Here is a 7,792-nt window from a genome sequence, read left to right as displayed (position 1 = left end):
AAAGAGTTTCTATAAATGAGTTACAAATGCCCCGAAGCACATTTATCAGCTTGAAAGAATTTGTGATTAAAACACCAGGCTGAAGCTAGCGAACAATAACTAGCGAACAATAAGCCAGCGAACAATAAGGCGATATATCTAAAAACCGAAAAAATGAATAAGACAGCAACGGCCGTTAAATGAAAAATATTTAAACAGGCAGAAATTCCGTCCAAATATTGCAATTTCAACTCTATCATGAAATGGTATTTATCCCATCCATTGATAAAACAAGTCACATCTCTTTTTAGGCTAATATTCAGTACCACAGTAAATCTGCATCTGTCAACGGATTATTTGTATAGGTGTAAAACCACCAATGCACTTCCATTTAGAACGTATGTAAAAGTAGTCCTTCCTGGTAAAATACAGCACCTTTGATGTCATTGTTTTATTGAACTAAGATACACATTTGCAGAAATGGGGGTTTGCCTATTCCATGGCTTCATGGGAAAAATAATGAGGGGTGTCACGGGGTATGACTATATAGGTCTTGTAGAAGAGAAACAGGCGCACCTTTTGCGCAAGGTATCGAAGGGCGCTATGTTCGAAAATCTGAAAATAAAGCTCAAAATTTGAAAAAAAATTGTTAAAAACAGGGGGGTTGGCCTATTCCATGGCTTCTACAGAAAAATAATGAGGGGTGTCACGGGGTATGACTATATAGGTCTTGAAGAAGAGAAACAGGCGCATCTTTTGCGCAAGGTATCGAAGGGCGCTATGTTCAAAAATCTGAAACTAGAGCTCAAAATTTGAAAATAATAATTGTTAAAAACAGGGGGTTGGCCTATTCCATGGCTTCTAGGGAAAAATAATGAGGGGTGTCACGGGGTATGACTATATAGATCTTGTAGAAGAGAAACAGGCGCATCTTTTGCGCATTGTATCGAAGGGCGCTATGTTCTAAAATCTGAAACTAGAGCTCAAAATTTGAAAAAAATGTTAAAAACAGGGGGGTTGGCCTATTCCATGGCTTCTACAGAAAAATAATGAGGGGTGTCACGGGGTATGACAATATAGGTCTTGTAGAGGAGAAACATGCGCATCTCTTGCGCAAGGTATCGAAGGGCGCTATGTTCGAAAATCTGAAACTAGAGCTCAAAATTTGAAAAAAAATTGTTAAAAACAGGGGGGTTGTCCTATTCCATGGCTTCTACAGAAAAATAATGAGGGGTGTCACGGGGTATGACTATATAGGTCTTGTAGAGGAGAAACAGGCGCATCTTTTGCGCAAGGTATTGAAGGGCGCTATGTTCAAAAATCTGAAACTAGAGCTCAAAATTTGAAAAAATTTTGTTAAAAACAGGGCGGTTGGCCTATTCCATGGCTTCTACAGAAAAATAATGAGGGGTGTCACGGAGTATGACTATATAGGTCTCGTAGAGGGGAAACAGGCGCATCTTTTGAACAAGGTATCGAAGGGCGCTATGTTCAAAAATCTGAAACTAGAGCTCAAAATTTGAAAAAAAATTGTTAAAAACAGGGGGGTTGGCCTATTCCATGGCTTCTACAGAAAAATAATGAGGGGTGTCACGGGGTATGACTATATAGGTCTTGTAGAGGAGAAACAGGCGCATCTTTTGCGCAAGGTATCGAAGGGCGCTATGTTCAAAAATATGAAACTAGAGCTCAAAATTTGAAAAAAAAATTGATAAAAACAGGGGGGTTGGCCTATTCCATGTCTTCTACAGAAAAAAAATGAGGAGTGTCACGGGGTATGACTATATAGGTCTTGTAGAGGAGAAACAGGCGCATCTTTTGCGCAAGGTATCGAAGGGCGCTATGTTCAAAAATCTGAAACTAGAGCTCAAAATTTGAAAAAAAATTGTTAAAAACAGGTGGGTTGGTCTATTCCATGGCTTCTACAGAAAAATAATAGGGTGTCACGGGGTATAATTATATAGGTCTTGTAGAGGAGAAACAGGCGCATCTATTGCGCAAGGTATTGAAGGGCGCTATGTTCAAAAATCTGAAACTAGAGCTCAAAATTTGAAAAAAAATTGTTAAAAACAGGGGGGTTGGCCTATTCCATGGCTTCTAGAGAAAAATAATGAGGGGTGTCACGGGATATGACTATATAGGTCTCGTAGAAGAGAAACAGGCGCATCTTTTGAACAAGGTATCGAAGGGCGCTATGTTCAAAAATCTGAAACTAGAGCTCAAAATTTGAAAAAAATTTGTTAAAAACAGGGGGGTTGGCCTATTCCATGGCTTCTACAGAAAAATAATGAGGGGTGTCACGGGGTATGACTATATAGGTCTTGTAGAGGAGAAACAGGCGCATCTTTTGCGCAAGGTATCGAAGGGCGCTATGTTCAAAAATCTGAAACTAGAGTTCAAAATTTGAAAAAAAATTGTTAAAAACAGGGGGGTTGGCCTATTCCATGGCTTCTACAGAAAAATAATGAGAGGTGTCACGGGGTATGACTATATAGGTCTTGTAGAGGAGAAACAGGCACATCTTTTAAACAAGGTATCGAAGGGCGCTATGTTCAAAAATCTGAAACTAGAGCTCAAAATTTGAAAAAAAAAATGTTAAAAACAGGGGGGGTTGGCCTATTCCATGGCTTCTACAGAAAAATAATGAGGGGTGTCACGGGTATGACTATATAGGTCTTGTAGAAGAGAAACAGGAACATCTTCTGCGCAAGGTATCGAAGGGCGCTATGTTAAAAAATTGAAACTAGAGCTCAAAATTTGAAAAAAATTGTTAAAAACAGAGGGGTTGGCCTATTCCATGGCTTCTACAGAAAAATAATGAGGGGAGTCACGGGGTATGACTATATAGGTCTTGTAGAGGAGAAACAGGCGCATCTTTTGCGCAAGGTATCGAAGGGCGCTATGTTCAAAAATCTGAAACTAGAGCTCAAAATTTGAAAAAAAACAATTGTAAAAAACAGGGGGGTTGGCCTATTCCATGGCTTCTAGAGAAAAATAATGAGGGGTGTCACGGGGTATGACTATATAGGTCTTGTAGAGGAGAAACAGGCGCATCTTTTGCGCAAGGTATCGAAGGGCGCTATGTTCAAAAATCTGAAACTAGAGCTCAAAATTTGAAAAAAAAATTGTTAAAAACAGGGGGGGGATTGGCCTATTCCATGGCTTCTACAGAAAAATAATGAGGGGTGTCACGGGTATGACTATATAGGTCTTGTAGAAGAGAAACAGGAACATCTTCTGCGCAAGGTATCGAAGAGCGCTATGTTCAAAAATCTGAAACTAGAGCTCAAAATGTGAAAAAAAATTGTTAAAAACCGGGGGAATGGCCTATTCCATGGCTTCTAGAGAAAAATAATGAGGGGTGTCATGGGGTATGACTATATAGGTCTTGTAGAAGAGAAACAAGCGCATCTTTTGCGCAAGGTAACGAAGGGCGCTATGTTCAAAAATCTGAAACTAGAGCTCAAAATTTGAAAAAAAAATTGTTAAAAACAGGGGGGTTTGCCTATTCCATGGCTTGTACAGAAAAAAAATGAGGAGTGTCACGGGGTATGACTATATAGGTCTTGTAGAGGAGAAACAGGCGCATCTTTTAAACAAGGTATCGAAGGGCGCTATGTTCAAAAATCTGAAACTAGAGCTCAAAATTTGAAAAACAAATTGTTAAAAACAGGGGGGGGGGGGGGGGGTTGGCCTATTCCATGGCTTCTACAGAAAAATAATGAGGGGTGTCACGGGTATGACTATATAGGTCTTGTAGAAGAGAAACAGGAACATCTTCTGCGCAAGGTATCGAAGGGCGCTATGTTAAAAAATTGAAACTAGAGCTCAAAATTTGAAAAAAATTGTTAAAAACAGAGGGGTTGGCCTATTCCATGGCTTCTACAGAAAAATAATGAGGAGTGTCACGGGGTATGACTATATAGGTCTTGTAGAGGAGAAACAGGCGCATCTTTTGCGCAAGGTATCGAAGGGCGCTATGTTCAAAAATCTGAAACTAGAGCTCAAAATTTGAAAAAAACAATTGTAAAAAACAGGGGGGTTGGCCTATTCCATGGCTTCTAGAGAAAAATAATTAGGGGTGTCACGGGGTATGACTATATAGGTCTTGTAGAGGAGAAACAGGCACATCTTTTGCGCAAGGTATCGAAGGGCGCTATGTTCAAAAATCTGAAACTAGAGCTCAAAATGTGAAAAAAATTTGTTAAAAACAGGGGGAATGGCCTATTCCATGGCTTCTAGAGAAAAAAAATGAGGGGTGTCATGGGGTATGACTATATAGGTCTTGTAGAAGAGAAACAGGAACATCTTCTGCGCAAGGTATCGAAGGGCGCTGTGTTAAAAAATTGAAACTAGAGCTCAAAATTTGAAAAAAATTGTTAAAAACAGAGGGGTTGGCCTATTCCATGGCTTCTACAGAAAAATAATGAGGAGTGTCACGGGGTATGACTATATAGGTCTTGTAGAGGAGAAACAGGCACATCTTTTGCGCAAGGTAACGAAGGGCGCTATGTTTAAAAATCTGAAACTAGAGCTGAAAATTTGAAAAAAATTGTTAAAAACAGAGGGGTTGGCCTATTCCATGGCTTCTACAGAAAAATAATGAGGGGTGTCACGGGGTATGACTATATAGGTCTTGTAGAGGAAAAACAGGCGCATCTTATGCGCAAGGTATCGAAGGGCGCTATGTTCAAAAATCTGAAACTAGAGCTCAAAATTTGAAAAAAAAATTGTTAAAAACAGGGGGGTTTGCCTATTCCATGGCTTCTACAGAAAAAAAATGAGGAGTGTCACGGGGTATGACTATATAGGTCTTGTAGTGGAGAAACAGGCACATTTTTTGCGCAAGGTATCGAAGGGCGCTATGTTAAAAAATCTGAAACTAGAGCTCAAAATTTGAAAAAAAATTGTTAAAAACAGGGGGGTTGGCCTATTCCATGGCTTCTACAGAAAAATAATGAGGGGTGTCACGGGGTATGACTATATAGGTCTTGTAGAAGAGAAACAAGCGCATCTTTAGCGCAAGGTAACGAAGGGCGCTATGTTTAAAAATCTGAAACTAGAGCTGAAATTTTGAAAAAAATTGTTAAAAACAGGGGGGTTGGCCTATTCCATGGCTTCTGGAGAAAAATAATGAGGAGTGTCACGGGGTATGACTATATAGGTCTTGTAGAGGAGAAACAGGCGCATCTTTTGCGCAAGGTATCGAAGGGCGCTACGTTCAAAAATCTGAAACTAGAGCTCAAAATTTGAAAAAAAAATTGTTAAAAACAGGGGGGTTTGCCTATTCCATGGCTTCTACAGAAAAAAAATGAGGAGTGTCACGGGGTATGACTATATAGGTCTTGTAGTGGAGAAACAGGCACATTTTTTGCGCAAGGTATCGAAGGGCGCTATGTTAAAAAATCTGAAACTAGAGCTCAAAATTTGAAAAAAAATTGTTAAAAACAGGGGGGTTGGCCTATTCCATGGCTTCTACAGAAAAATAATGAGGGGTGTCACGGGGTATGACTATATAGGTCTTGTAGAAGAGAAACAAGCGCATCTTTAGCGCAAGGTAACGAAGGGCGCTATGTTTAAAAATCTGAAACTAGAGCTGAAATTTTGAAAAAAATTGTTAAAAACAGGGGGGTTGGCCTATTCCATGGCTTCTGGAGAAAAATAATGAGGAGTGTCACGGGGTATGACTATATAGGTCTTGTAGAGGAGAAACAGGCGCATCTTTTGCGCAAGGTATCGAAGGGCGCTACGTTCAAAAATCTGAAACTAGAGCTCAAAATTTGAAAAAAAAATTGTTAAAAACAGGGGGGTTGGCCTATTCCATGGCTTCTACAGAAAAAAAATGAGGAATGTCACGGGGTATGACTATATAGGTCTTGTAGTGGAGAAACAGGCGCATTTTTTGCGCAAGGTATCGAAGGGCGCTATGTTAAAAAATCTAAAACTAGAGCTCAAAATTTGAAAAAAAATTGTTAAAAACAGGGGGGTTGGCCTATTCCATGGCTTCTACAGAAAAATAATGAGGGGTGTCACGGGGTATGACTATATAGGTCTTGTAGAGGAGAAACAGGCGCATCTTTTGCGCAAGGTATCGAAGGGCGCTATGTTCAAAAATCTGAAACTAGAGCTCAAAATTTGAAAAAAAATTGTTAAAAACAGGGGGGTTGGCCTATTCCATGGCTTCTAGAGAAAAATAATGAGGGGTGTCACGGGGTATGACTATATAGGTCTTGTAGTGGAGAAACAGGCACATTTTTTGCGCAAGGTATCGAAGGGCGCTATGTTAAAAAATCTGAAACTAGAGCTCAAAATTTGAAAAAAAATTGTTAAAAACAGGGGGGTTGGCCTATTCCATGGCTTCTACAGAAAAAAAATGAGGAATGTCACGGGGTATGACTATATAGGTCTTGTAGTGGAGAAACAGGCGCATTTTTTGCGCAAGGTATCGAAGGGCGCTATGTTAAAAAATCTAAAACTAGAGCTCAAAATTTGAAAAAAAATTGTTAAAAACAGGGGGGTTGGCCTATTCCATGGCTTCTACAGAAAAATAATGAGGGGTGTCACGGGGTATGACTATATAGGTCTTGTAGAGGAGAAACAGGCGCATCTTTTGCGCAAGGTATCGAAGGGCGCTATGTTCAAAAATCTGAAACTAGAGCTCAAAATTTGAAAAAAAATTGTTAAAAACAGGGGGGTTGGCCTATTCCATGGCTTCTAGAGAAAAATAATGAGGGGTGTCACGGGGTATGACTATATAGGTCTTGTAGAGGAGAAACAGGCGCATCTTTTGCGCAAGGTATCGAAGGGCGCTATGTTAAAAAATTGAAACTAGAGCTCAAAATTTAAAAAAAAAATGTTAAAAACAGGGGGTTGGCCTATTCCATGGCTTCTACAGAAAAATAATGGTGGGTAGTAGTGTAAAAAGGGGGATTCTGCCGCAATTGCCATTTTTAAGCACAAATCCTGCATAGGGACCCCAACCTCAAACATAAAATGCAAATGCATTGTGTTTCAACTAGTCTAAGGGTAGAAACAAGAATATGGTTTTTTGTAAACAATGGTAGAGACACCTTAAAGGGATGTAATCCTAGGGGTAGATACAAAAATATGGCTTTCGTACAAAAGATGGAGGAACTCAGAAGTTAAAAAATCGTAGACGACGATTTTATTAATGATAATGTTTTCGAGGAAAAGGCAAAGGACCAGATCCTGGAAACCCTAAAATGGAAGGAACTCCCAACCTGGGTAAAATATAAAATCCTAGAAGTGGTAGAAGTAGATGGGAAGTTTGGGAGGAGTAAGATCCTCACCTTGAAAAACAAAGAAGGAGAAACGACAAGAGTATGGGCCTGCAGTAGTCTGAACAGAGAGAAGGAATCCTTGGAAGGAGCCTTCGTGAGAAGTACAGGCTTAAAAGTTAGTAAAAAGACCAAACAGGAGTACTATTCTTGCGATCTTGCAAGAAATTAATTAAAAAAAAATAAATAAAAAATGGGGTGGGTAGGGTACAAAAAAAATGTTCCAATCCGACATTTCTGCCGGATCGGAAAGTTTTTTTTTTTTTTTTTTTTTTTTTTATGCTTTAAACGGAGCACATCGTGAAATGAAGCAGAACGGAACACATCGTGAAACGATGTGTGTAGTGAAGCGTAATGGAATGATGTGTGACGTTTTTACGGCGCACGCGCATTATGGTCCTCACTAAAAGTGGTGGAAGGTTGTCGCAGCTGATCTTTCTCATCATAGTAATTCTTGAGGCAGCTTGCGATCTTACGAAACTCAGCATCATCAATTTGTTCATCATCAGCCAAAG

General features: G+C 39.6%; 1 long non-coding RNA gene across 18 annotated transcripts; it reads left to right on the top strand.

The window, feature by feature from the left end:
- The first annotated feature begins 551 nt into the window (after positions 1-551).
- LOC127705123 (uncharacterized) lies at positions 552-7,010 on the top strand. 18 transcript variants are annotated; one of them, XR_007983699.1, is made up of 9 exons: positions 614-1,274; positions 1,452-1,877; positions 2,230-2,474; positions 2,828-3,364; positions 4,085-4,261; positions 4,437-4,474; positions 4,651-4,790; positions 6,030-6,206; positions 6,561-7,010. It is a non-coding gene; the product is annotated as an uncharacterized LOC127705123 (long non-coding RNA). The 18 variants fall into 18 exon arrangements; XR_007983692.1 differs by having other exon boundaries at positions 4,437-4,790; XR_007983697.1 differs by lacking the exons at positions 4,085-4,261; positions 4,437-4,474; positions 4,651-4,790 and adding an exon at positions 1,982-2,120 and having other exon boundaries at positions 1,452-1,628; positions 2,298-2,474; positions 2,828-3,402; positions 5,537-6,206.
- Positions 7,011-7,792: the final 782 nt, after the last annotated feature.

The sequence above is a fragment of the Mytilus californianus genome, unplaced genomic scaffold, assembly GCF_021869535.1.
Source record: "Mytilus californianus isolate M0D057914Y unplaced genomic scaffold, xbMytCali1.0.p SCAF_6, whole genome shotgun sequence".
NCBI classification, from domain to species: domain Eukaryota; kingdom Metazoa; phylum Mollusca; class Bivalvia; order Mytilida; family Mytilidae; genus Mytilus; species Mytilus californianus.
The sequence above is the reverse complement of the archived record's forward strand: the minus strand, read 5'-3'. Positions and strand labels throughout refer to the sequence as shown.